Below are 26,186 nucleotides of genomic sequence, written 5' to 3'. Positions count from 1 at the left end.
CCTCTGCATTTCCCAAGTGAACAAGTATTAATGGCTAGGAAGCAATGAAAGGAGTGATTTCAGGTAACCCAGAAACTCTTAAGCCAACTATGAATTTAGGAGAGAAAAGCACAAATATCCTATTTGGGTTACATAATTGATGACAGAAATCTTCTTCTAAAACATTGACAAGGATTTCCCCCCATAATTTCTACCCTCAGCATTATTAAGGAATGCTTTCCCAGGATGGCAATGGAGTTGTATCACCAAGGTGTACGTGAGCATTTCCTGCTCTGCACTGGCATTACCAGTGGTAATTTCAAGCTCCACGAGAAAGAAGACAACAAATCAATGCTTATCAGATGGAAAAACACATAAAAGAAAAGAGAGAGAATTAGAAATGGTTATTTGGCAGCACTGAAAAGGGTTGGAAAATGCCCTTGTGAAGAGCTGTGGCTGTTCTAGTGGCAGTGGCAGTGTCTGCTCCACCTCTGCTCTCCTCCTGCTGTGCTGGTAGGGAATTACCAGGGGTTAATCCTGGCAAAGCAGCAAAAGAGGCTTTAACAGGCAATGAAACTTAGTACTCCACAAGACTGGAACAATTAGGACAACTGATAATGGCCAGAACTGGTTCCTAACACTCTAAGAGTAAACCACCACAGGGATGGAAAGCGATGCCTCAGAGCTTTTTTGGATTTTTTAACTTTAGTAGATTTTAGAAGTAGTTGTGTAGGAAACGTAAATTTTAATGTAGCTGCATTATATCCCTTACCCTTTAGCATAATAGTTACACATACCCAAGTCTATTACCCCATTTCATATCAGCTCCTCTAAATTCCATTGGCATGTTTAGTCCTCTTTTAGAGGTAGAATTGTAGAAAAACATCTCTGCTTAGGAACATTGCATCCTAGGCCTGGACCAGAAGATATCACACAGACACAGCAACCTACAAGCCCAGAAGTTTGGAGAAGCTCCAAGGACTGTAAGTGCTGTGAAGAGGATGAAGATGAGGAAGAAGGGGTCCCAAAGACCCCAGTCCTGATTCCCAAAGGGGCGTGTCAGAAGGCAGAACTGGGAGGTGGACAGATCTGGGATTGGATGGACCTTACTATAAAATCATAGAAGCACTGTCTGGGGTGTGTGTTGGGTGTATTACCCTGAACCTGAGGCCTGATTAAAGGACCTGCTCTTTTTATCTTATCTTATGCACTAAATTGGCCTGGAGTCTTTTTTCTCCACGGTCTCTTTGGGCAACAAAAGTCAGTAGGGAATTCAGCAGCAGATTCTTTTTGCTGTGGGCATGGACACACTGAGTCAGGTTGGGGACACAAGGTTTTATTCCTTAGATCAAAATTGTATTTTTATGTAGCTCAATACATTAAAGCATGCGGGCACGTATCTATACAAAACAAATGTGGAAGCTTGAGCTTTTACTGGGATGGAGATTTCCTCATCACCATCCACCACCTGCTTCATGGCCACTACACACTGGCAGAGTCACAGTTTTAATTTTGATATCAAACATGCTTTCAGAGTACCAGAGATGACATCTATTTTGTAAGTGCAGGGCTAAAGAATCCCTATTAATGCAATTTTAATGACTAAAAATGGCTGAGGATTCTTTCTCACCAAGAAAAAGACAGTTATGAGGAGCTGGATTTCCAAGTCAATTATCCAGCCAAGAAAAGTTTAAACTTAAAAATCTTAACTTTAATAAGTGTGTTAAAACAAAACAAGAAGTCTTCAAATGTTTTATGTTTTCAAAAATATCTTAAAAAAAATTATTGGTTGCCTAAAATTGTTTTTGAAACTATTGCCTTTATGGAGAACACAGAATTGCCTTTCATTGCAGTGTTTGATGGAGGCCTTGCCCTACCATAGGAAACACAGAGAAAAAGGGGTGTTATTACAGAGGTATTAAATCAACGTTTGACTCTTTAATAATGCATGTAGAGATGCAGAACTTGGTAACATTGAAGCATAAGTATCATACAGGGATTAAAAAAAAATATATTACTAATGCTTTGGCTTGCAGGGGTGGGTGCAACCCTGATCAGTGGGGATGGAGCTGTGTTGGGAGAACACCCTGGGAATGGGTGTGCTGACAATGAATGAGACAGCTTTTACCTCCTTGGTACCTCCCTGCTCTTTTATATCCTCTACCAGTAAGTCCAGGGCTGATTTCTATAAAGCACCTCAGAATGGAAAAATGAAAGTGGACGTTTTCGATGCTGCACATCACTTGAGAAATCCCTGACAGACTCAGGATTTGCGGGAGACTGAATTGTTAACTTTAAGAATTACAAATCAAGCATCATCCCATATGGCAGCACTTTTCAAACAACTTCCCTGTAAATCACAAATCTCAAAAGTCTGACTCATCAGCAATGCCACTGACTGTGCCCATGACAATAATTCAGGCTCCTCTTAGAACCGAAGAAGGTACCGTGTCCCATTAAGTGCCCAGTGTAAACTGGGAGCAACTCAATTCTCCTTCTGTGTCCCCCCTTTTCCCCCCTGTTTTTCTCAGTTTCTCAAGGGTTTGCTTTTATTTTGTATGTCTTTTCTGGAACTCCTTGGTTCCCTGCTGGCTCTTTGCCATGTGAGTACAAGATCCAGTAAATATCCAATCTAGGCATTTTTCTGTAAGTTTTATGCAAAGGAACGGGGCCATCACCAGCATCAGCTGTACCAGTGCAATGCTGCTGTTTTAATCCTGCTTTCTACTGGTCAAGTAAAAAATTGCTTAAGTAAGATGACATTATTTAAATTAAAAATTTTCCTTCCATCTCCACTCTTACAGGGTTCAGAGTCAGGCAGAATTTGGAAGTGAATCTGCTTTTCGTAATAAATCACCAAACAATGAATAAAACAGATAACATCTGTAATCAGAGAGTCTCATTTTGTGATACCAGAATTTCCTCTCTTCTCCAAAGTTTGCTTCTTTTCTGGGCCATCCAGACAATACTTTTCTCTTACATATTTAGTGTACTGCATTGACAATTCTGAATATCCTCCCCCTCCACATTTGGAATAGACTCGTGTAAGCTTTCTGCCTTCTAGTATATAAACTGTAGTATAAAAAATGAGTTTTTCAGCAGCACCAGCACCAAATCCCATCTAATGTAGAGTGGCCAACTAAATCAGTTGCAAGAATCAGAGACAGAGAGGACTTCGCTTTCTTCAGCACCTCAGGCTTTTCCAGCACATGTATTTAATATATTGCTATTGAGAAGGATTATACCTTTGATTCTTTAGCTTTCAAAAATACAAAGACTCAAGAATGAGGGGATGAAAAATGATTTTTTCAGTAATTCCAACTGTGAATTAGTCAAAACTTATAGTACAGCAGGATACAAGCTTTGAACAGCAAATCCACATAGCTCACTCCTGAGATTATTTCATTGCCATCTGAAGCACGTATGGAGAGACAGGGCCTGCTCTAATTACAATATTGTAGTTTTGACTGACAGACAATATGTCTACAATCAACTCATTTGAAAGCCATGTGTTGCGACAGTTCCTTGTCCAACTCCATAGTGAGCAGAATCAAGAGAAATCAGTGCCTTGTTACTATACACTAATCCCACAGTTAAAAAAAAATCCTAGAAAACCCATGTATACAAAGAACAACAATATGGGCCAAGAGGTACCCCAGGTTTTTTTATCTTTTCCTAACTGTTAATATCAGTTGACTCTTTATACTGAGCATTTGAGACTAACACTTCAAGACATATATACCCCAAACCCAAAACTACTGTTTCCAAACTTCCCAAACTTCATGTTATTCTAAAGCAAAATTTGAACATGAAAATTTTAAAATCTCCATTTTTGAAATCACAACAGAAACCACACCATTACACACATTACTAAGGCACACCAATATATAGCCGATGCTGAAACAATGTTTTTATTCTCACCTCACACAGGCCTGCATAAGTATAATTATTATGCAGCAAAATATGACAGAGATATCTGTCATTAGTAGAATTTCTGGAATTTTGCACATACATTTCAATAGCCTAAGTGGACCTAGCTTGGCAATTTAGCTGACCCTGGAAAAGAGTGCCTTATGTTCATCTTGTGCAATCTGTCCAGTAACAGATGTACACCATTAAGATGTAAAGTGAGGTGGAGGAGGATGGGAACAGCAGGAGAAGAGTCAGGCCATTTAGCAGAGGAGCCACGAGTTTCCGTGGGGCAGCACCGAGGAAGAGCAGGGACACACAGACCAGGCAAACCGGGTTTCGAGTAAACCCGTGATAAACAAAGTACTATTTTTGAAGTATTGCACTTACTTTATGTTAAATGATATGTAAACATGAAATAAGTACCTGCAGCGTGTCTGTGGTAAGCGCAGGAGACGAGAAGAGAGTGCAAGGAGGTTTGGGTGTAATGGGGGCATCACAGCAGCTGAAGGAGTGAAGTGAATTTAACCAGCTCCCGAAGACATGCTGGTGTCAAATGGAGAAGATTTCCTCTTTCCTGCAGCACATGGACCTGGCCATCAGGAAGCCCACAGGTGGTCAGGTTCTCCAGGTGAAGAGTCTGTGTTGATGACCAGCCACAGCAGGTCCCACCCTGTCACGTTATTAACTCATCCCCCTTATCACTGCCACGAATATACTGGAAGGGTTTTAATGGATTTAAGCTCTGTCCTGCCTACTGGTTTCTGTGAAATTTTCTCACCTTTGTTTATTCAGTTACTACTACAAATGTGTAAAACCAGACAGGATTTGCAATTAATTGGTTTTTAAAATGTTCAAAGTGCCACTTTCCAGGATTATCGCAACATAAAAATATTCATCATATCTGCCCACACCAAATGTTGATATAAATTATTAATTTAAGGCAAATGTGACAATTAAGCAGATTTATTAGCCTTAATAAATCATGCAATTACTAAATGACTTCTTTTTAAAGCTCGTCTTCTCTTTTTCTCTGCAATTAAAACTGCTTTTGTTTTAGGTACCATATTTTATTTATTGATACACATCATCTTGAGAATGAGCTATCCAAGTTAAATTTTGTAGTGACAGCATTTAATTAACACACAAACAAAGTACATACAGACACTTATTAGCATCACAATAGCAGTCTCAAGGGAGGAAAAAAGTCTCTTTCAGACCGAATTTTCAGTAAATAATTAACAGACAAAACAATCTACGAAACTGTCGCTAAAGCACACCTCTATTTGCAGTTTTAGCACATGGACCTCTAATTGACTGAGGTTGGATTGTTCATACCTAAAAGCAGCCTCTTTTGCCACGGGGCTGATACCACAGATGGGAGAATAATGGCCACGTTTGTATTTCCCTTGCCTATGGCACAATGTCTACTCTGTCACTAATGGGAGAGTAGTTTTCAGGACTATCAGGATTATGATTTTCATGTTTGCAGAAGTATGAGAGTCCCTAGCTATCAATATATTAGAAGCAGAGATAGAAAATTTTTAAATCCACTTCATTATAATAAACACATATAAAATATGGCTCTTTGGACAACTCTGGTGTTTACCACGAACGCGACTTATTCACCACATATTCCTTTGGGTGTCCTTTATAAAAAATAAGCATTGTTGTGGGTTTGTTCTTCCCCCCTCGCACATTACGTGTTGCTCTGGGAGCTTAAGATATTGTTTTCAGCTGAGCAAAAGGAAATGTCAGGGATAATTTTGATAAATGTGAGCTATCTCATATTTTCTGTTAACAAGTGCTTTGTGTGTCTAATAACATGCACCTGTGAAGCTGATTTTTCTTTTTCATGTGACCTCAAAGAACTAAAAAGGGACTGTGCAGTAAAAGAGACTATACCTGCTGCTCGGTCAATAGCATTGATGGGAAGATTTTATCAATGCAGAGATAAAATAAGGCCTTCTAGCCCACTCCCCACCCAGTGGACTTTCCCTCACCTTGTCTGGGGGCTTGTTCTCTGTAATTTTCTTTTTCTCTTGCCGTGGTTACCTGGTGAAGTACAAACCTGGACCCCCAGACTCTGTGCTGTGAGGAACATGCTGGGGTTCAGCCCTGAAGCGAGTTCACCTCAGCAGCAGCTTCAGTGCAAAACCTTCAAAAGCATACGAGATCAAAGGGTGGACTCGGAGGTCCTTTATGATTCCATGATTCTAAGACTTTAAATGGTTCCTCCAGTTTTCAAAAGGAACTAAACTCTCTTTGCATAAACTAAGACAATCAGTAATTCCTTCTTTCTAACAGACTCTTACTCGGAGGTGAAAAATGCTACGGCGAATAATGAGGATTGATACTAATCTGTTGAATATCTTGAATGCTCCAGTAAATTTCCCATGTGTTATTCCCTGTAGCTAAATGCTAAATTTGATAACGCAAACAGATTCTCAAATTGTGAAGTCCAGGAAAATTCATTGTGGTTCCAACCCTCTTTGTTTTTCAAACACATTTCCCACGACCATACTACACACATCTTTCCTCCTGAGCCATCACACAACACTGTGCCCTCCACAGGGATGAGCTGTGGGTTTTTAAAATTCCCTGATACAGACTGACAAAATTTCCAAGGTCTCCTTTGTTAAAGAGGATTAGGGAATGGTTATATATTTCCTTGTTTTGCACAGGTGGTTCTGGTTTGATTCTGTTGTTCTGGGGATAAAATATTAGAAAGAAAGAATTATAGCCTGATAGGGAGAATTCTAATAAAACAAACAAAAAAGCCCATTTAATTTCTTTAAAAATTCAAATTTCCTACAGAACCTCTACTGATATCTTTGTTACAAGGGAAAGCTCCAAAGTTTCTATTTTGAAAAGTGTTTCATTTTTTATCATATAAAGGCTCCTGTGAATCTGGGTAAATATTAATGAGTTTCTTTCAATCATTTGACAAATACAAAAGAAGTGAATCTCACGGGCTAATAAGAATTAAAAAGAAAATTGTAGTCTACCTGGTCTCCTGCAAAAAAAGATTTTCCTAAGCAGAATTGGTAGATATCCAAGTGACAAAATATTTTTGCTTTAGATGAAACAACTTTCTCAGCTTTAAAGCAGTTCTTTAGAAACAATTTAACAGAGATTTGATATAAATGTTCTTCCATACTGATCCTAACATTGAAATACTTCACAGTTAAAAGAAATACATCCTGTACTATAGGAATTTGCACAGATAATCTTAGTCTATAAACCTAGACTGGAATTCAATGTGTCTCTGAAGCCTGATTGAATAGAAATTTTCTTTTTAAATTAAACAGCTTGCAGTCAAACTTTTTTTTTTTTTTTTTTTTTTTTTATTCAATCTCTGCTTCTAGACTCCTCTAAGCAAGGTTGTTTTATTTTAGGAACGCTCTTTCAGTCAATTATTTAAATTATAAAGCTGTACACCAGCATATAGTCTGTAGGGATTTGTTGTGTACCGAGGGGTCATTTATTTATGAAATTTCTGTGCTCTACGCCTGTTAAAATATTGATGTTCTTTCCCTTTGGCTCCTTTATTCTGATTTAAGTAAAATGGTAGGTATTGAATTGAAGTAATTTACAGATTAGCCATTATAATGAAGTCTTATTTAAGCATTAAGACGAATCAAAAGAGGCAGCAGTTTTGGAGAAGTGCAGCTGTTCAGCAGGCAGGAATCCTGGGAGGAAACTTGGGTGAAGTCTCACCCACATGTTGGTTTAAACATGTTCTACCCGGGTTCCTTTTTCTTAGGAGGGAAATGTCAGTGCCATCTGCATCCCTCACTGCCCATCTCTCCCGAGGAGGTGACACACAGTTTACAGCCTCCCCTCACAGATGCCTTTGATTTAGGGTTTGTAGTAAAGTGGAAGTGTCAAGGTGATTCATCCCTCTGCCAGCACTGACAGCTGTGTTACACACACTACCTGGGTGGGAGCTGAGGGGCTCAGGAACGGGGGATTCCAGGTATTCCAGTGGCAAAGGGAAAGGCTTTCTTTGTCGCTACAAACAGAGCCTGCACCAACACTATTCTGAATATTTCCAGGGACTAACAGCACTCTATCCCCTTGCAAACTTGCCTGGAAAAGAAATCGTGTTACCATGACTAAATTTAAAAACAGGGGAAGTGATTACAAATATATTGGTTTCACAAAAAAGCCCCAAACCCTCTTGGTTATCTGTCACATTTTAAACAACATCCCCTGCTAGCTAAAAGTGCTAGTGTAATTTTGCTACAAATCTTGCAGTGTGTTCCTGAAGTGTCTCAACACATTCCCATTCGTTTATGGCAAATTATCACCCATTTTCTATTTTGTGATTTGTCACTGCTGCTTTTACCAGGCAGCTGCTTTTATAAGGTTCTCATACTAGTAAAGCATTTCCTACCACCATTTTGTAATCTAATTCCTGTTTTTCCATCCATACATGAGAAATGAACCTTGCTGGTCAAGTTGAGTGATAGACACGGTTGTGGTCTGAGGTGTCATTTGTAAAAGAATGAATTATTAGGAGAGGTAATAGGAGCAACCTATGATGATACAGTGTCAACTAGAGCTATTTGTCCTTCATAATCCCTGCCTTTATGGATTAAAAATAGTTGTATATTCAAAAGCAATCTGAAATCCAGTGTTTCAGTTGTTGATATGTCAGTAATTTATCTAAAACAGTCCATACTTTATCATAATATCCCAAAAATATTGCAAGTTCATTTAATAGTGTGCTATGCATTAGAAAAATACATAGTTCCATTTCAGGAAAAATGTTACATTCAAAGTTTTCTTGGTGTCCTTGGTATTTTGAAGAAGACAAGAGACTTTGAAATTCTAATATATGGGAGTTTAAAGAGCTTTAGAAACTACATTAATATGAAAAAAAATACAAAGAAAAAAATTTTCTTTTCTATTGGAACACCACAGTCTGGAGACCAAAATGCAGCTCACGAGGTAATAAAAGAAAACCTTTATGTATATATTTGATCAGCTTTGAAATGCAAGTGAATAGAGAAAATTCTAGTCTGCAATTCCAGCTTCTAAACAGTTTATAAGGAACAATTGGATCATGAGGCAGCCTGTGGAATCATCAAAGGTGGGAGTCAGGACCTCCTGTACTTGAGTCAGGGCTCGACACCTGACTCTGCAGTCTTAGGAAATTTGATTTCCCCTTTCAATTTTATACCCGTAATGCCACACTTTCCTTTCACATAAGTTTATAACCAAAGGAAGAAATATCAGCCTCAAAATGCATAAGTAAAGTCTGGGACTTACTGTGATCCATGAAATCCTAATTACTGAGCTGTTTACCAGAGACAAAAGTCTGGCTGACAGTGCAGTGTACAAGCACAGTTTGATCACTGATTTTAATATATCAGGAGCCATAAAAATTACTTCAGAATGCTAATTATGATTTTTAATTCTGAACTGGGAATTAGAAACCTTAAAATACTGTTAAAAGATCCTTTCTTATCTTGCCAAAATAAGCTTCTACGAGTAATTAAAGGAAAATAAGGGGTGGATGGAAGGATAAAAAGGCAGATCTTGTAGGGTGCAAGCAGGAAAGCACATAGGGTAGGAATACTTAGGAATTGGAATGACTTCAGGAGCCAGTTTAGAGGTTTTCTCTGGATATCAGATGACCTGGTGGGACATCAGTATAGCAGGTACCTTACATGGGCCCACTGAGGTAAGAACATCTGAAGTACCTTGTTAGATCTCCAACATTCTTGAGGGAATGATGAGAAGCAAGTTAAAACATTCCTCTTCTAAGATTTACCAGTTGCTCTACTGAACATCTGCTCCATAATTTCAGTCCAAAATTTAACAATAAAAGTTATGTAAAGAAATAATGTAAATAAATAATGACTGGAACAATTTTTTCCTAACACTAAATTCTAATATTCTTCTGGTTATTGAAGCTGAGCAGCTTCATTGTTCTTTAGCTCTTTCAGGAAGCATTAAATTCAAACTTAGCAATCAGAACATTTATATCACTAATCAGAATTTGGACTTCAATATAAACAGCAATAGATAACATGATGAGATATTCTAAAGATGTTAGAAAATAAGGCTGGCATTGCAATTTGGGAATGATGCAGATCAGGAATGTGGGACATGCCATGCTATGAGAATTTGCTACAATGTGGATCTGACACAGTCAGTCTCTGGTACATGAAAATACTCTGGAGAAGTGTCAGTGTGGGCTTGCTGTATTCTCACTATGGACACTGCTCTAACTTTCCAAAGTGCCCTTCATTTGCAAATAACAAACCTGTTCTGAAACAGGAAAATCCTGAGGGAAAGCAGAAATTTTAGTGACAATAATTAAGTTTTTTTTTAACTAAGAGTATGTGTCTCAATCCCTCTAAATAGTAACTGTGAAGGTAGATAAAAGATATTTCACTGCTACTATTACTATTTTCCTTGTGACTACTGGCCAGCTTGCTGACACTCTTCCCTGTGATATCTAGTTTCTTCCTGAATGAACCAGTGTTCTTACATAAAGGGCCATTTTGTTTTTCTGGTCTTGAGGGGAAAACCCTGGCCTTAGATATCCAAAGAGCAAGCATTCAAATGACTGCTTATAAAATAGCATAAAAATTGAATTTGTCATAATCTCCTGTAAAAATATTTTCCTAAAGTCCAAAACACTTTAGCCTCGATACTTCAGAAAGTAAGTTCATTGCAGGAATCCTTCAAATTTGGAAAAGAACGCCTTTGATCTCCAACTTTATTTACAAGGCAGTCTTTGACTATAACCTCTGGAGCAGCTCAGTTTCTAAATTCTACCCATTCCTTTATATTGTCATATTTACCCATTCTTACACGTTCTTTTCTTAAAATGTAGAAATACTAATTTATTTTGAAGGACTGGATGGTTTTCTCCAGTTGTCTTTTCTTTTGCTGATGGAACCGTAATAATTTTATAAAATAAATTTAATAATCTTTTAAAACTACTGATGTGTCTACAGCTTGGCCAACAGACAGTTGTTCAGAAATGAAAATTTCTAATTTGCTCTTTCAAAGCAAATCCAGCATCTGGTACACAGAAATAACATGCATGCCTATCTTTCATAGGATTTTCAATAAAGCAAGCCATTATTCTGACAATCATCCATCATGTAGTAAGGTTGTTCAGGAAATTTAGGTAAGCAAAAATCAGTAAAATAGTGGAAATATTTAAAATTCTTTACAAATATAACTGAATTCAGTTCAGACCAATATAATCAGACTGAAAATACATTAACATTTTACTGAAACACACATTTCTTTAATTTGTGCTCCATGAATTCCATCTCTGCAGTGTGCACTGAGTGGAACTTCACTCAGAATATTTTTACAAAGTGCATTTAATTTTAAACTATGGACAACTTTTCAGTGAGACTAAAAGAAGAAATATGATTTGAAAAATAATTGCTAGAAGTGAAAACTTGTGGATGTTGCTTCAATACAGCATTAATAAAATATACTACTTGTTATGCACTTATTTAAAGTTTGAAACATATTCCAATCTGGTCATTAGACTTCAGCACAAATACACTCCAGAACAACCTCTCCATGATCCAAATCAGTCAAGATAATGTTTCAACTGGCTGATTGTAAATGTCTTTGTGTTAATTCTGTAACATTTTTACAGCATTTATAGCATTTAAAACAAGCATTAGGCTGGTTTTATGGGAGATGTGCTGTAACTTGGCATCTGAAACGGAGACTGAACCACACACAGATCAGTGGAAAGAAATCTAAACTTCAATGTCATTATTCAAAAACATTTCATCACCCCAGATGTCTTACTGCAAAATCCTCTGACCAACAAAAAATCTTTCAAAAAGCACTGCATCCCACTTATCTGCACAAAAATTAAGAACTGACCAACTCTTGCTGAAAAGCCTTTTTCACTTTTTTTTTTTTTTTAGGGTTTTATCAGTCTAATAGAGTTCAAATTCTTTAGTTTTCTTCCCAAAGTTACATGATGATCATATTATCATATTATAACCCCCTGCAAGTAAATCCTAGGCAGTAACTGGGGATAACTGAACTTCATCCGTCTTTGTGGCTACGTTTGTGTTTATATTTCTGAAATGAAATACCCACCCCATAGTCCACACGATGATTTGAGGGATGCTCAAGCAGTTTTTTCACGTTTTTTTAAACTACTGATAATAGAGTGAGAGAGGAAAGGCTTAATCAAGCTACCAAAACATGAAAGGGAAGAAAAAAAAAAACCCCTTTCACGTCGATTTTCCACATTAAAATTCTTTGTCTGTTTCAAATTTAAAAGCAAGTAACAGCCAAAATACGCCCTGGGTTCTGTCAGCCGCAAAGCAGCCCTGGCTGCTGCAGATCCACACACATCACTGGTGCTCTTTTCCACAGAGAGCTCCCGGGAGCCCAAATCCCTTGGGTGATTCCCAAAATGCTGCACATCCTCGCGGCGCTGCCAAAGCAAGCCGTGCCAAATCCGTGTTTCCTGCCCTGTTTGCACATGTATTACACCAATCCTTCCGGGGACAGAGGTGTGTTTTCTGGGATGTTTGCGCTTGGCTGGGTAAATTCTCAACGCTCGGCACAGCCAAAAAAACCCTGTTTCCTTCAGCTGAAATTGATATCACAGCGATGATTTTGGTTTTGATTATGAAAAAAAAACCTTTCAGTTGTTAAACCTGAGCCTTAATTATTTACATAGGCAGAAGTTGCACTAAATTATAGGTATTTTGCTTGTGTATAGACTGAATTGTAGCCCGTAGTTTTTACAAATATGCAAGAATTCTAATGAGATAATACTGGGTAAAGTGATATGTCACATTTTCTAGAACTAAAAAATACTGTATCTGAAATTTCAGTAGAACATAATCTAAATTGAATACTGAACTCAGCTCAGCAACAGTTCAATTAACTCAAGGTTATAGCCAAGGTGGATTTTGTTTTTTTGTTAAAGACTGAATTAGTATCATAAACCCAAAATTTCACCTTGCTATAAGGTGACTCTTGAAAACAGGCAATTGTAATTTAAGACAACACTGTTGAAAATGAAAATCCAAATGAAATCCTGACAGGCTTTTTTGTTTGGGGTTGGGGTTTTTTTTAGTAAATGAAACAAATAATACAGCAGCTCAAAGCCTATTAGAGAAAAATCAAACAAATTTTACATAGGAAGTATTAAACAAACATTCATTTCCAATATTTAAATATAGTGCATTTCATCCCAACTGCCCTTGCATCTGTGTAATAGCACAATTAATGTGTCTTCCATGGATTACTTCACGGAAAATAACACTTTCAAGAGAAATTAAATATGGATACAACCTTCTGGCTCAAGATGTCCCTAAACTGCAGATTGCTAGAAGTGTCTCTGGGGACAAGGCAGGAGTGTCTGTGTGCTTGCTTTGCTTTTTAAAGTATTCCAAGACATCCTCTCCGGTCCAAGTGCTGGAGGGAAAGGCTGGTGAGACCCAGTGGCAGAGCCCGTGGACACCAGTCATTCCATTCTCAGCAAGGTGACTCTGGAGTATTTTTGTGCCATACATTTGTTCTTGAGAGAGGGAAGGGACTGAGAACAGCCTTTAATAAAGGGACACAGATGTTTGTGTTTATTGCACCACCTGAGCTAATTAAAATTCTTACCTTTTTAAAAAAGAAAAAAGCTCCCTGTGGGAATGAGAAGTGGCTTTAAAAAAAAAAATTACAGATGGGATAATGAAAAAAGACTATTTTCAAAATAAATTATTTGGTTTAGGGTTTTTGAGGAAGAAAATGAGTGTAGTGACACTGGTGTCCAATTTGAGAGCTTTCTTTGTCTGAATTAGGACATAAGGAAATGGGTTTGTCAGACAAGGGCCTGAAGTTCCAAGAAGTTCCCCAGCACCTTGTACTGGGTGAGAGCTTTTGTACTTATTATTTAAGAGAGAAAGGATTGGAAGAAAGGATCCTGTGTGTCTTGGACACTTAAAGGTGACAACCTTTGGCAGATAAAGACTGTCATGGCATTACAGTTGTTGCATGAATCCTAAAGAAGATGAAAAATCTTGTTGAGTATTTCCCAGATGTTACTGAGCTTTGCTGCACCCACAGGGAATTCTGAGCAAGACCCACAAGAAAATATCAGTTTCCCTGAAGTGATCTATAGTTACAAAAATTCATACCTCAGTTGGAGGTCTACTTTCTTTTTTTTTAATGTCATTTTTTATTTTCAAGGGCTAAATTCTTTCTGTGGTGAAGTGGTTAATGAATATAAATTGAACAACCCCTTCCCATATTTCATTGAACTGCTCTTGAAACCAAAATGTCAGATAAAAGAAAAAAAAACCCCTTTAATCTGAATTAGTTTTAGAGTCGAATTCTTTTGTAGAGATAAAAGATATCTGTTCACAGATAGGTTGCTGTTTACCTAACAACTAACAAATATTTTCTAAAGGTCTGAGAATTTTCCATACCATCTTGATACAATTGAATAGAAGACCCATTTAGCCTAATGAGCATTAAGATTAAATCATTTACTCACAGATCAAAGGAGATTTTAATTATGTAAACGAGTTGTTCAGAAACACAAAGTGTTCCATTAAGCTTCACAATTAATACATACAATATTTATGAGTTCAGACTTTTTTCCTTGTTAAAAATTGATTGTTACATCAAAAAAAGTTTCCCTGGATGCACTGATTGAAGGAAAAATATTTTAAGCCATAAAAGTAGCAGGCATGCAAAAGATTTTACTGCCTTTTGCTTTTCCTTCTCCTCTTCTTTTACCCCCCCTTTTCTTTTTTGTTGTTGTTGCTCTGAGCGTCTTGTCACCAGATGTTCATTATGTGGACAAAAATATTGAGTTCATATAAGTACTCAGAGCACGGTCTTACCACTGCAGGCACATCACTGGGGTCCTAAATAGGACTGGGGCAAAATAAAGCACTTCTAAAAATCCCACTTTAAGGTCTCCATGTTTGCTATTCTTTAGAATATGAAACAACAGTAATGGATTACATGGTGCAAAAAGGAACTGGGGTTTGGTTCACTGGTGTGTATCACAAATTATTTTCCATGCTCTTTTTTTAAAGGGAATAACCACAGGTAAAATGAAGCATAAAAGGCTCCCATCCTGCTTCCATATTCTGACAGATATTACCTTTCAGTAGCACAAACAATTCTGCACAGGATGGATCTTTAAATCACTATATTATTTCTAACAGGCAAGATTAAAATAAATGCAAGGAAAACAAATGATGGAAAGAATGCTGATAAAATATGCAAGCTGGATTAGTTATAGAGTAATTTATTTCTACTAGAAGTTCTACTTAGGAAAGCAAATCAAAAGAATGGAAATTTGCTGACACTAAGTAATCCTGGAAAACACAGAGACTGGTTGTAGGAAAACTGATGACTACTTAAGAGGGATGAAAAATCCATTCAAATTCTTGAGGCCAGAGGTTTGCATTAGAAAAGCTTTTGACAAGATTAGTTTCTAAACTTAAAGAAACTTAGAAACCATTAAAAAAGGTGATGGCAGATTGCTTTTACTAGGTGTGCTGGGGCAAAATTCTACCCTTAGTTACAGAGTAAGGTCCAAGAGACTAAAGCAGATTGCTACTGAAGAACCTGAGAGTCCAGACTGCTTTTAATCAGACTGAGCAGCTTAGTAATGGAGGAGACTCTGAGGCACTGACAAATGTGTAAGTTTGACCAAAATAGCCACTGATGATTCCATGTTAGATTTACAAGGAAGAAGCATAAAATATTTAAATATGTTATGAAATCTGTACCATTGTGTCAGGAAAAATTCCAACACCTTCAACATTCTGTCTTAACAGAGCAGCTGAAGTTTGGTTTTGGTTTGTTTTTTTTTTTTTTTTTTCCCATATATTAGGGACTCATACTTTAGCTCTTTCACTCCATATCATGATCTTATGATTGATCTCATTTATTTTTGGTTTGTGTGCAGCTTGAAGCTGATGCCAGAGTTATTCTAATTATAACACAGTCAACAGAGTGACAGAAATCTTATGTCCTGGAACTCCATAAATAATTCAATGGACTACATGGAATTTAATAGTTTATATTCACTGCAGTCCTAATGAATCCACAAATTTAAGGTCAGTTTCCAGGTATTTTCCAGGTATTTACCTTTCTATTGCAATACAGGTGCATCCCAAACAGAATCATCTGCCATGCTCCTAAAGCTCCTGCTTTTGGATACAGATGGCTGGAGAGAAAAAGTTTAATTCACTACCCATCTAGTCACTGTCTATCAAAATAAGTGTGAACGTAAATTATCCCAATCACTTTCCTGCATGGCTTATGAAAACTGAGAAATTCCAATGTCTTTTTCCTGTCAGTGAAGAATCAACTCATAATACTTTCAGTAACTTCTCATTACTTCTTTTTTTCACCCCCAGTACTCTCATTTTCCACTGTCTGTCCCTTTCCCCAGCCTGCACAAGAATAAGCTCGCAGCAGACAAAGCAGCACATTCTTTCTTCACATCCAAGGTGGAGGTAGCCAAGGAAATGTGCTCTGGATAACGCTCATCCCATAGACCCAACCCTGGAGTTCCCACCCGTGGTTCACGTGCTGTGCAAAGCCCTCCTGCAGAAGAAGGCAAAGCTCACAGCTGTGGAGGCTGAGAGGAGCTGTGCCATTAAGGGAGATGATGCTGGATTCAATCTGGCTGATTAAGATTTTCCCAGGGGACTTCAGCTGACAGTCTCCAAGCTGTGATCCCTGTCTGCACCCTCTGTAAAACTGGATGCATCCTCACCACTTCAGCGCTCTCGTTTTGGTGGGCAGCTCGTTACTCAGAGACAAAATAGATCTCTACATATAGCTCCTGCCATATGTTCAGCAATTTTAAAGACGTGGACTCTAGTTAAGTCAAAGTAGTTAAGCTGGGCAGAAAAGGATAGAAACAGAGGGTGGTTTGGAATTGCTTTGGAAACATTTAAATGATCTGATTTTCCTGGGCGTATGACAGCCACGAGAAAGGAGTAGAAACAGGAAGGTGAGGTGGATGAGATCCTAAGAAGCTTTTCAATTGCCTTAGGGCTGCCTAATGTACCAAAGAGACAGGACAAAATGTGCCATCAGCGCTGCCTCATGGACTGGTACGTCACCTTTGAAGTGCTGATACTCAAAACATGCATTCCACGGGGTTTTTCCAGTCCACAAAGAATTAAAAGGAAGCAGTTTCCAAAGTTATTGTGGCTTTTTTTTCCCTCCTTCTTATATATTCGATAAAAACCAAAAAAATTTTATCGTTCAAAAGTACCATTTCATGCTTTTCTGGGAAGGTGGTTAGTTTTTGGGGGCACTTTTTAACATCTAGCAATATCCACTGCAAAAGTAAATATATAAAGAGCACTGGTTGTATACCCATGCCTTTGTCATTTCTACAGAGTTATGTCTTTCTCAAACCAAGGAGTCACATGAAAACTTAAATCATGCACCTGTTCCATAAACTTCTCCTGTTTTTAATATCCTGCATTTACATATTCCAGTTAAGTGGCAGAAGAAGGAAGAACAGATCAGAGAAGGAAATACGGTCACTGAGCCTCTCTTGCTGTCACTGCAGTATTTTCTGTAGTATATTGTTTAGACCTTTTCTCTGTCCACTCTTAACGACTCCAAAAAAGAGCATTCATCACTTTTATTGGAAAATGATTCCCTAGTTTAGTGGCTGACAGCCACAAAAAAAAAAAATTAATTTTTCCTAAGTTTTATCCCATTACTCCAGGTGAAACTCTGTGTCATCCCACATGCTTGCTCTTTTAATTCATGTATATAGACTCTTCTTATATTATCTCATGTGTTTAGCCTTTAACCAGCCCAAAAATGGTGACTGTGATGTACTTCTTTTTAGTGCACTCTCTAATGAATATTCATTTTCTCTTTCAGGGTGCAAAGACAAGTAAGGAGATAAGGAATTTAATAGCATAAAAAATTAAATTTAAATATTCACAATACATATATGTATATATTCCTTAATTCAAACTGTTTTATAACAAAGATACTACTTAAAAATTATGTAATAAAAGAGAAATCACACTGAGCTCCCCTCTGAGGCAAATTAAAGCATTCAGGCCCATTGTTAACCCTTGTACAGCATCTTGAACATGAAAGAAAACCCATTTTATCCACTGAAATATGAGCTATACAGGAGGAATTACAAAGAACAGAGGTAAAAAATAAAAAGAGATGAGGCTATTATGTAGCTTTAAAAAAACACACAACTGTTCAAACAAGAATTGAAAGTGAATAAATTAAAAACCTGCCAGATTATTCAATTAAAAAGTCTCAGTCCAGTTTTCTACACTTACTTTCAGTGGGATTACACAAAGTAAAGTAATTTCTATGTCATTTGCTGCTCCCTAGTGGAGATCAAACATAATTTCAAGGTTAAGAAGAGCAAGAGGGGAAAAAAAAGCACCAAAGACCAATTATTTGTAAATTTTGGAATTTACAAATATTCTATATTTGTAAATTATAGCTATAAGGAAATCTCAGTTACTGAGAAGAAGGTCTGACCCAATGTCACATGGCCCTCATTTCTGAGGTGCAAAAATGAAAATTTAAGTAAGTATGGGAACATACATTTACTTATAACTATTTGCAACATCAGTTTAGGGTATTTAGACATTTAAAGCTACAATTTCATCTAGAAAAACACCCTTTCACACCATGGATTAAAACTCCCTATTAAAATTCACAGGTGGTATTATTTGCCTTCAGAAGAAGAGAGACCACAGATTAATAAACTGATGATGTGTGACAACAATTTAAAATCCCAGTTGTTTATATTTGCTTTGGACAAGTCAGGAATTGCAATAAAACCGAATAAATACATTTGCACCAAGTGAACTAAGATGTGTACCCAGCTACCTGCTGATGCCCTTTTGCCAGTTTATTTTGTAAGTTGTCCAGTTCCTCCTGCTTGTTTTTTTTTCTGTTTCTCTTTTCTTTTGTTGTTGTTATTTGGTTTGATTTTTAACTCAAACTCAAAACTTCAAAGCAACAGGAACACAGACCCAAATGCAACTGCTTCTTTTTGCATTCTTGATAGCTATGCTGCAAGATTATTTGAATTTCAAATGAATATTATCAAACCTGTGACAGTCAGTCATCATGGTGAAAACTGAAACAGTAAAGGAGATTTAAAGAGATGACCAAAGACTGCTTGTATCATCTATTTCTTTTTTAAATTGTCCCTTTGAAAACATGAAGTGTGAGAGAAAAAAAACAACAACAAGAAAACAGGATGTTTTCTTATAATTTTTCTTCCAAATATGCTAATGTATTAGAGAGAAAGCAGGCACAACACTGCAATGGAAGACAGAAAAAAATCACTTTATCTGCAAGTGAGAAAAAGTTGGTAGGTGCCCGCAAGTTTATGGAGAGAGAAACTTGGAATTTAAAATGCTGAGAAACAGGGGAAATATCTGAGTCCTCTCCTCCAATTCAAGAAGTGACTGAGATGTTTCAGAGACTTGAGAGATTTGCTTTGAGTTCCATTTTCTCTCTACAGTTTGCAGGTCTTTTTTGGAACATGTTGTGCCCTGTAGATGCTTTTGGATGCCTTTTTGGAAGTGTATAGATTGTCTTGGTTAGCTAATAACTAATCTTTTTTTTCTTTAGGGAGAAAGGGTTTTTCCAGAGACTCTGGACATTAAAATTATTTTGAAAAATTTAGAATTCCAATGGTTATTCCATTTTATACAAGAGACCACTGTAGAGGCAAACACTGCTTTCTTGAATATAAATGAGAAGTTCATAATGAAATTAGTGAGAGTGTTGCTTGCGTATCAAAAACCCAAATTTGGCTCCTCTATTCTGCTTTGGTTGATGAAATACACTTTAAAACCTAGACATTTAATAACCCTAAAAGCCTGTAGAGCAAAATGAAAAATCGCTGTACAAAAAGAAGAAACTTTTTTGCTTAACCTGCACAACTTTGTAAATGTGAATATTCCTGCACTAATGTAGAGGCTCTGTTTGTTTGTTGTTGCCTCTTCCATGACATTGATTCCCTAATATCCTTGAGTGCAGGGATGGGCTTGTTTGCTTTCTCTAATCACAGAGGAAAAAGCAATAAATTATATACAGGCAGAATGCATTTACAGTCTCTTTATGCAATTGGTACAGCACGTGCATTTCTGGTTAATTCTTCCATTAAAATCACATCAGTGTGACCAATTTGCCTTGTTCTTGAATCTTGTCATTTGTACAGGTTTTGCTTTTGGAGGGGCAATCAAAATGTCTCACTGGACAGTGGGAATTCTCCAATGTCAGCTGGACTGTGAGAAACCTGCCTGACTATCACCAACTGCACACTGATTTGCTTTTGAACTTCCAAGGATGATTCTCACACATCTAGAAATTCCTCTGTTTCAAATGGCATTTGGACTACCTGATTTTCAGCTGTCTCCTAATTTAAATGCAATAAAATTTTCAGTGGAAAAAAATGCCTTGAAAAATTTGGAATTGACACTCAAGGCTGCTCAGAACGTTTATTTTATGAGTCAGATACTTAAATACGTGTTTGGCAGCTGAACTGCAGAGAGACAAAGCTTAGTCACACGCTCTAGACCTACTCACAGTTCTTATTCACCGTTTCCATTCTTCAACATTGTCATTAAAACTTGATGTACTGGTCAAGAAAGTCTTTAAGAATATCTGATAGGCAATGAATGGTTCATGTGTGAACTGTGTAATTTACTTAAAAATTCCTCTGCGTGCATTCTCACTATAAAGAAGGACATGGTCAAGAAAAAGCCCATTTTTGGGTTGTCCCTGATGTTTCCCTTGTATTACTCTCAGAACAAGTCATAATGTATTTATCAAATACTTGCAAGTTTAAAACCTCACCTCATTTCACATTCATACAAAGCAACTTGTGTTTCTGTGCACATCTGTACAGACACACCACCTTCATTTACCTTGTTTATTGGACTCTTCAGCAATTTTTAGTTTATTGCCCTGTGCAGTCAAATAGAACTCAATACCTTATTTATAGCATGCATTTTATTGTTTTGTAGCTGTTTTTTTCATTGGCAGTTCCAGTAATTACTGTCCTGTTGTGCAGAGCAAGTGCAACATATTAAGCTTACTGTGAGCACAGATAAGTAAAACTTTAAGAACTCAATGAAATAAGCCAAAAATAGTATAAAAAACAGGGAAAGGGTAAAAAAAAAAATCAAGCTATACAAAAAGAAGAAGAGAGTTGTGTAAAACTTGCTAAAAAAAGCCAAGAAAAGATTGAATTTGCCAGTATTAAAACTTTCTAAGTGTTCTACACACAAAATTTTGATTTGAAAGAGTAGGGATTGGCTGATAAAAACAAGTTACAATGTTGGGTCCTCATTTCCCTCCTTGTAATAAATGCCAGAGGGCAGCAAAATCACCTGCAGAAACCAGAGCCATTGTCACACTTCTGTGTCCCAGAGTTGAGCTCATCTTCACTGAAGCCCTTCTGACATCTCCTATATTATTGCCTGCTACTGTTATATTTATATCAGATTATTAATTATTAATTTGTTATGTAGACCTAATGCTTTCTTAATTTGACTGCTTCAATATAAACACTTGTTTAAAAAACAAAAACAATTTACAAAACAAAAAACATTAACACTGGTTTTACTCTTCACTGTCAAACTGGCTGACTTGCAATATAACCCCTTCCTGCTTTTCCCTAAAATAGTCCCTATTATTATGAGTGACAGGTGTTTTTCCATGTGGGTCCTCGTGATAACAAAGAAAAGAAGACTTACCAAATTGTATTTTGTGACCACCAATGCAATATCAATATTAAGCAGAGAATGATCTCAGAGGACCAACAAAGAGTCCTGGCTGAAAGAACTGTCCAACATTTCCTTTAATAATGTTATCTGCTCCATTCAAGGCTCAGACAGGAACAAAGCAGAATGGTTGTTTTCTGCTCTTATTCCTTTCTGGAGGACAGAAGAGGTGAATGCCACGTGCCTTTTGTCTGTCAAAGTCCTTCATGCAGCATCACCAGTCCCCTGTATTTTAAAGGTCCTATTCAGACACCTATTATTTCACAGTATTTGAACAGATAAAAGTGCACCTCAAGAATAACATTCACACCATGGGAAGGACACAAGATAACAAAAGGTCTGTGCAGTGTTTTTACAGAAGGAAACTTTAGGTGCTTTCATCAGCCTCTGAGGTCTTTTGGCCAATCTGAGTGCTCAAAAAAAGCCAAACCTATCTTGAAAAACAAAAAAACTATGGAACCACTTTTGGAAGTAAAGTGTACTGACACTGGACATACGACCTCTCAGTCTACATCTCAGCTTTGCTGCTTCAACTGCAAGATGAAAATAATATGAAATATGAAATATGAATATGACAACCCTTGATCTAACCACTATATGGAACAACCACACTCAGCTATCTCAGGCAACACTCAGCACCAGCTTTTACTGGAAAATGGACCTTGAATTTTTGGTTTGAGACATACATTTTCCCCAATTTTCTATTCCTGAATTAAAAATCAGCAGGTCTGTACATACAATATATGTCAGTATTAGTGTTTTTGCACTGCAATATACTGCAAAACTCGAGATCAGCCTATACAGCCCCCCTGCACTGGAGAGAAAGAAATTCAATGCAGGAAAGTGGAGGGTAAATATAGTTTTTTATTGATTTATTTCTACAGTTTTAATAGGGTTTTTTTAGGTGTATGATTTTTAATTTTAAACATAGTTTTGTAGTGGTATAATTGACTAGGATATGGCGGAATTAGTACTGCTAGCAGTGATTTATCTCATGTCACCAAGAGAAAAATACATAGCAGAAAAATTCCTTTTAGTTAAAAGCTTAGTAGCATAGCGAACAATTCCCACTGCTGAATAAAACAGGAGTTGCTCTCTATATTGAATATGCCTTAAAAGAAAGGATAAGCAATTAAAAATTGACAAGACTGCTCTAATGGAATGATAATGGCTATCAAGGATAATGGCCAACCAGATAATAAGCAACTGAACTAACAGATCAATTAAACTTATGAGAAAATTTGTGCACTCTCTGTCACAGTGGTTGTTCCAAGAGAGGATGTTCTACACAGAACAGTCTTCCACAGCCAAAGGATGAATCAGATTTGTAACAACTCCTGTCTCAGAAATCCAAAGATAAGGAAAAAAAAATTGAGAAAACAAGTGCTTAACTGCGTAAAGAGAGTAAGAGTATTTTGTAGAAAGCATAAAATTTACTTTTGACCTATATGGGATTGAAGAGTCATAAAGAAAGTTTGGGTTTTTTTTTTTTAGTTTTCTTATTTTTCCTCTTAGCAAGTCTATATATTTTCAGAAAGCCCAAGACACGTTTGGACTAAAGGGAATGTTGAAATCCTTGTTGCCCTCACTAGAGAAACGACACCTCCATGCCAGCCCTTGCTGTTAAGTAGCTGAACCAACCAGATGTACCAGTGTTTTATTTATTTTGTGCATTGCAGGCTCACAGGCTGCAGTTTATCACGGTGACGGCTGAATCCATCACCCTCTACCTGGAGCTATAATAGGAGTGCTCTCAAATCAACAAGTCTTTCCTTCAGAGTAACTGAACTGTAAATTGTCCTTGACCAGTCAGACAAACAAAAACAACCTTCCCTGTTAATCTGCTGAAGACAAACAGTTCACTGTCTCTCCTCCCCCGAAGAAGGATGTCTGTGGCAATGGTGGTTTATCTGTCACATCCTTCACACGGTGCAATTCTGCTTTCAGGTTCAAAAGCATAGTGAGGTACTGAGACACAGATGCAATCCGACCCCTCTAAGCGTAAATAATCATTTTGTTTTTAGGAAAAGAGGGATTTTTAGGTGAAAATGAGGTTTTCCAGATCATTAGAATATATTAGGGAAACATAAGTTTTTTTACTAGATAGGGAGAACTTTCAAGACCATGGGCAGAACATCTTGATAATCCAGTGTCAAACACAGGTAAATTTTTACTCTTGTGCAGGATCAGGAAATCAGTTTCACAAAATACAGTTACAGAATTATTTGAGATGATGCATATGCTTCACTATTATAACTTTACAGATGAGATATATATCTTAAGAAATGACTGGAAATAATTTTTATTTAGCTTATGCGTTCGTTGCAGTATCTGAGTGCAGATATTTTCTAGCTCCTCATCACTTTTTGTAACTGATTTTTTAAGGTGTTTTACCAAAAAAAGCATTCCTGAAAGGCTCCATTAAAGAAATGCTGACACATTATGTTACAGTATGTTACAGTATCTTGGGTTCTATCAGTCACATTTCATTACTTTTACATAACATGGCTCTATTGATGCAACCTGATGTGACATGTCACACTGCAGTGTCAGCGACAAACTTGGGCGAAAAAGTTTTTATCTTTAAAACCACTGTCTAGACAAAACACATGAGAAATGACTACACATATTCCTTTATTTATCACCACAAATAAATAATTTAAATTAAGACTAACACCACGCCTGTGGTTAGCACATAATTCCTTTCCACATTGGTGCAGTCAAGGTAGGTAATAGTTAGAGTATTTTACTACTGGCACATCTTTATTCAGAACATCCAGAGGTGCCTGGGTCAACAGCTTCCTATTTATTCAAATTTATATTGACTAGCTTCAGAAGGCAAAGCTGACAAAATGATTAATTATACTTTATAACTCATTGGCAGCCTGCAGTTTAATAGAATTAGCAGAGCTTAAGTTCATCTTTAAATACCATGACGGTTTTAATTTTAAAAGTGTCAAATTACATTTTTCAGTCGGTACCAAATACAAGATGACTTATTCCAAACTTAAGAAAAACCCAAAAAGACTAAACAGGCAGCAGGTTTAATAAAAGATTTTTATGACAACTAAAATCTTTAAGGGAACTGATTCACTTTTTTCTTTCTCCCATATTAAGCAGCAGCAGTCCCTGCACAGGCTGTGAGTGGACCAAGTACAAAGGTGTTTACAGTGTTGGGCTGGAGGAGTTCTTGTCATCTATTAAGAATTATTTCAACGTGGCAATTACAAAAAACAATACAGTCAGACTCTGCATGGCTAAAGCGAAAGAGTTACCAAATTAGGAGTCAGGAAGGTATTTTGGTTTTAAGTGTAAAAGGGTATATCTGGCCTTAAACAGAGGATGTGACCACGAGGGATGCCACATGTGCTGTTTCACATGTTCGCTCTTACTGTAATCTATTGAAATTCCAATGCAGGTTCTGATAGTCCATATTTATATATATATAAAAATTAAGTAAAATTTATACTGAATAGTAAGAAATTGATATTTTTTTCCTCTTTATGCGTCTTTATTTCCACCCCCAGGCACTATTAGGTGAGCTGACCTACAGAAAGACAGTTCGCAATGGTTTTGTTCATGTATTTAAAACACTTTCTGACAGAGGTGAGTTTTCTGCCATCTTTCAATTTTGCTGTGAGGTGCTACCTTTTTGCAAAAGCATATATTAGCCAAAGGGAGTCATTATATTCATGTTAATAAGCATTACTAAGTGACATTTTTAGACTAAGCTGTATTAAATATCGATTTTTATAAGGGATGAAATTTGGCAAAGGTGGACAGCTCTAACAAGAAAAGGTCATTGTGTACAAATCTCCATAATTCCAGTAACACTTCCCTGTATGTTATTTTTTCAAGCCTTATCTAGGCCATTTTGTAATTATGGAAATACAGAAAATAAAACAATTCAATAAAACAGCCACTGAAAACATGTATTTTTAAACAAGCATTAAATTTTATGAAACACCCTCATCCAATTCAGAAAGCCCACTGTATTCCAAAGATTTGCACGTACCCAAAGCCCAGGGCTTTGATTAAGGCTGTTTAAAAGATGAGAAAATAGGGAGTTAATGGAAAATCAGACATTGTGTTTAGATGCCTAAGTAGAACATTAGTACATTGAAAGTTTGGAGAGATATATGTAGGTATGTATAAATACATATTTATATATGAACAGAGGCTACTCTCTGCTTAGTTTCATCATATTTTACTACTGAAAGCCCCTTAAATCAAATATTCATGTGATTTTAGCAACAAAGTCTGATTCCTTTGGTCCCCACTGCACTTCCAGTCATGCCACCTCTTCCAGGTAAAAGTGCACCTCCTCCATTTTCATCTCCCACATTTGTCCAGGCTGTTCAGTGCCACTGGAACGTTCAGCTGGGGACACGCATGTTCCTTCTCTCTGTGACCCTCTCCAAAATCACACCAGCTTTTATCCCTCTTCAGGGAAACGTCTCTTTTACATCCTGACCTTTCCATACTCCTTCAGGAGGGAACACTTCCAGGGATGAT

This window comes from Lepidothrix coronata, unplaced genomic scaffold (genome assembly GCF_001604755.1).
Source record: "Lepidothrix coronata isolate B3197 unplaced genomic scaffold, Lepidothrix_coronata-1.0 Scaffold2, whole genome shotgun sequence".
NCBI lineage: Eukaryota > Metazoa > Chordata > Aves > Passeriformes > Pipridae > Lepidothrix > Lepidothrix coronata.
The sequence above is the reverse complement of the archived record's forward strand: the minus strand, read 5'-3'. Positions refer to the sequence as shown.